The sequence below is a fragment of the Corvus kubaryi genome, unplaced genomic scaffold (genome assembly GCF_017639235.1).
Source record: "Corvus kubaryi isolate FWS band 111438036 unplaced genomic scaffold, C.kubaryi_AGA036_p1.0 137, whole genome shotgun sequence".
Lineage (NCBI taxonomy): Eukaryota > Metazoa > Chordata > Aves > Passeriformes > Corvidae > Corvus > Corvus kubaryi.
Genome location: NW_024580671.1, coordinates 24,684,072 through 24,688,561, shown reverse-complemented (window position 1 = coordinate 24,688,561; position 4,490 = coordinate 24,684,072). Strand labels below are relative to the sequence as shown.

Below are 4,490 nucleotides of genomic sequence, written 5' to 3'. Positions count from 1 at the left end.
TCGTAAAATTTTAATATAGATTGTAAGACAGAATAAGGTTTACTTTTCCATATGCACAGAGAAAATATCTTTGGACCCCTTGTCTGTAAAGGTATTCCAAAGAATTATGTGAAATATCAAAAGTATATCTTTGATCTTTTTATAGCCTAATTATATTATTTTGCAATTTATTAAATAAAGACAGGAGCAAAGAGTCAAAACCCTTGTTATACCACATGGGTAGTCAGTGTGTCATGGTTAGTGTTTTAAAGACACAGCAATTTGTACATTTTCTCCCAGACATCATGGCTGAAGAGCTACTTCTACTTGCCCTGGCCTTTGAACCCCCTCCCATGGGAATTTCATTGAGTGGAGAAGCATGGCATCAGACCTACTCTTTCCAGGTTCCTTAAATGCCAGAAGGCGGCTTTGTGTGGAGATACCTCAGAAAGATGACCTTCAAGTTAATTATGCATGCTGTGATCCAGGCTGGGATTGCTCTGACAGGGGAAGCTCATATACCTTGTAGGTCAGTTGACGTGAACATTTATATCCTTTTTTTACATCATTCTAGTGAAAAATATGTACTAAAAAAAGAGGATAATTTAATTAAAGTAAAAAGGTTTATACTGTCAAATTGTACCCTCCAGTTCAGATCAATTGAACTTCCATGCCCAAATAGGAAGTGTTCATAGATTTAAAAAGCCAACAATTTGATTCATAAAGTAGTTATGACTTCAGAATGTCAAGGGGGCTTAGTGAAGCTGTAAAGAAATAGAAATAGTAAATTAGGTTCTTTAAGTTGGTCATTTACCCAAGTAAACAAGATAAATATAATTAAGTGGTATAGTGCAGAGACTATGGTTTGAAAAAACAAAAATCATTTACTTGGAGAAAATACTTAGAAAGCATGTAAGAACAGAAGTAATCTTTGATCTTATTCTAGGCAGTGCAGTTCTATATGTAGCTGTTAAAGAACCATTTTCTCATAGTGAGTGTAAAGTGTAAAATTCATCATCTTGGTTGGATCAAAGGAGACGTATAAAAATGCACACTGCATTGTCTACCTTCAAGTAAAGCAATGAGATTAAAATGAGAATGCTAATTACGAAGACATTCTAAGTAGCAGCTGAAACTTAGGCTGCTTACAATTATCACATCAGTTCAGTGTTCATGCTTATCCCTGACTGAAAAAAAATCAAAACACAATTTTTACCAAAATGTAAAGAAACATAGATAGAAATACATAGATTGATGGAGTTCATTGGCACTCTAATAGATAATACCAAAAAGAACACTGTTTAGAAATTATAAATTGTGTCAGTATTAAAAAAGTAATGACAGAAGAAGAAACAAGTTAAATGCAAACTCTTAGGAAGTCAGGCTGAAATTATTTTGACAAGCAATTTTCTTAACTAAAAATAACCAACCTCTTTAGAAATATATGAGAAGCTTTCCTATGAATGGAAGTCAAACTAGAGCTTTTCTACTTAGTAAAAAGATGACTGAGGCTATAAAATGAAAGAATGAATAGGAAACAAGTATTCACCATTTTCCATTCAGTATTAAGTGTATCCAAAAATACCACAATGATGAAAATTTTAATACAATTAATATTTTTTCTCATTCAATTTATAATGAAATTATGATTTTTTTTGCCACAGAATGAGGTGAAAAATAAGGTGATAAGGTGAAAAATACCAGAAGATTCAGAAAAAAAATTAAACAAATTCAAGGTAAGAGGTCCACTGGTGTCAGTTAAGATGATGGCCTGCAGGCAATAACCAGCTCAGGAAGCTCTTAAACCATTGATGTCTGGAGTATAAAAGGAATAGTCTCATTCTGTGTACTTCTGCTGTTTTGTATTTTTTCTTCAGTATCCATTATTAGACTCACTTGTAGATACAAGACCCTATACTAAACAGCCCTCCAGGTTTGAGTTGGCACTACTATTCTTGAGGTCTTAAGTTGAGAATATACAGCATGAAGTAAAATACAAATATCTTTCTGAACTGCTGTGATAAAATTTGTTCTTTTTGTTAAACAGAAAAAGACCAAAACTGCAAAAGGCAGCTGATATTTATATAGCTGAAAAAGAGCACTGCAAATTGTTGCTTCTACAGAATATAGCCACATTATAATGAGCTATGATATTTAATCTAAAATATAAATATTGTTTTCTAACTTTCCTAGCATTTTGCATGTGGCGAGACATTGGTCTCCCAGTTGATAATTAACTCTTCTGAAAACTGAGTATAGAGAATTTGTTTTGCAAATTTAATTCCTAGGAAGGCTCTTAGATGCTGAAATGTATGCAGAGGTTTTCATTAAAATCCTTCTCATTTGTTTTTACAGGTATTATTTTTACTGCTTACATTGGTCTCATGTATTTTAGAACTCATTTAGGACTGAGAATGTCTTTGGCACTTTGTGAACCAGAAATGTTGGTTCTCCGAAAGGAAATTAAAGGTGACATCACTGGCGTAGTGGGAGGATTGGTCTAAGTAATAAACATTTGAATACATTTTACCCAAATCTTAGAGTACTGTGTTGAAATAATTTTTCTTATTTTGCAGAAGTTTATGTTACATCAAACCATCCAGCTAAGACAGTAAAGTGGTAAGTACAATTTAACGAATATTAAACACCCAAACGTCAGCTCTATGTACAACACATACTTTTTCTTACATATTTACTAAAGCCCAGTATTTAAAGTAAACACAACTGTTGAAGACATCCCAGCAGAAATCTTGTTAGTGTTTAGCTATATTGCACTCTCAACTAGTACATTATTAGTTGCAATAATTAGTAGTAATTTCCTAGTAGGGCCAGGAAATTTGTTTTCCTGGATGTCTCCTATCAAACAGATCAATAAGGAAGGATGATAACTTGATAAAAAATAATAGTGATAGATGGTTCTATCTATTGCATGTCATGGAGGCCAAGATATCACAGAGAATCATGATCATGATCATCATCATCATCATCTGGAAAGAGTTATATTAATTATCTACATTTATCTATATTTGGCAAGAAATCTCAGACAGCTATGGCTATTCTCATAAATGAGTATATGTTCATATTTTCCACAAATTAGCAGGACTTCCAGTGTTTGTGAAGCAAGTACTTCACATCATACACAAATAATATTTCTATCATGTTTTAATCTGTCTTTCAGAATGAAGGTTGAAGGAATCAAAACCCAACAAAGGTGCTTGCTGCTTCTGGCCACGTACACAAGTAGTGTGACTTTAGCAGCAGTCAGAGAGATTAGAATAGTTATCTACTTTTTTGTGTCACAACTATACAAAACTGCTTCATCTTCTTATCTGAGATCCAGGTAAGTGCAAAAAAAGCAGAAGATATTAGATCCAAGTGGCATTAATAAGGGTCATAGACAATTTAATTTTCTTTGTTCTACTCTGGTACAGGACCTACCTTTATAAAAACAACTTTATTAGCAAACACTGTGCTGATTTACAACATCCTGTGTCTTCCCTAGTTTTAAAGTACGCAAACAGTCTTACACGAAAAATTATGTTTTTCAGCCTAAGACATTCAAACTCATTTGGGGTCTTTAATAGTTAAGATGTAGGCATAATTATAACTGTTTGCTGGGCTGTTTAGGGTTTATAAAAACAAATTCATGTCTTTGAGTATTTATATTTGTATGATGGTTATTTCAACATGTATGAAAAGAAAAGAAGAAGACTGCACGGATTTTTAAAATTTTTTATTTTTAACAGAAACTGCTGATTATTACATTACTTTTGTAGTTTTAGCACAATTTGCTGAAGTGAAAAATATATAAAATCAAACACTTACTGAAAAACAGATATTCAAGGCAAATTTATTTTCCTCAGCATGTTGCGGATCTTAAATAATGAAGAGAACATGTGCAGTGCAATCCACATAAATAATTCTTCAGGACATTTATTCATGTCAAAAATTGTGATTAAAAGGAAGGCAAACACTCATTTACAAAAATGTGTGCTTTAAACATGAGAATTAATCTGCTGCACCACTTTTTCTATCTTGGTTCTTGAGGATTCTTAAGAAAATGGGTTTAACCATCATACTGTTCTCTCATCCACCAGAGAAGCTTCCTTCAATATGACATTTAGAAGGCAAACATTGTATTATGTGATTTGTAACTTCAGACAGGATTTGATGAACTATATTATTTCTCTAAATATTAGTAAATCCAAGCTGTAAATAGGCTTAAATCTTTTGATACTTAAAGGTGAACTGGAATTTACTTTAGATGACTGGGTTTGATGCCTGGATATCTTATACATTCACTATTACTTTTTTTCTGTTAAAATAAATTAGAACAGTTTTAGAGACAACTTTAAAGGTCACCTGCTAATTATCTATGCTGAACATCTTCAAATGATTTGACATATTGCAGAGCGAAGCACAGCCAAGAGTGGTGTTGGAATTAGTGAACTTTATAATCAAAGAGATGGCAATTGGTAAAGGTTTACCTGGAAAAAATGAGCAATATTGTT

General features: G+C 32.6%; 1 long non-coding RNA gene across 1 annotated transcript; it reads left to right on the top strand.

Annotated features, from left to right (window-relative positions):
- Positions 1 to 2,347: 2,347 nt before the first annotated feature.
- Positions 2,348 to 3,463, top strand: LOC121659460. The gene is made up of 3 exons (XR_006014341.1): positions 2,348 to 2,448; positions 2,556 to 2,598; positions 3,158 to 3,463. It is a non-coding gene; the product is annotated as an uncharacterized LOC121659460 (long non-coding RNA).
- The last annotated feature ends 1,027 nt before the right edge of the window (positions 3,464 to 4,490 follow it).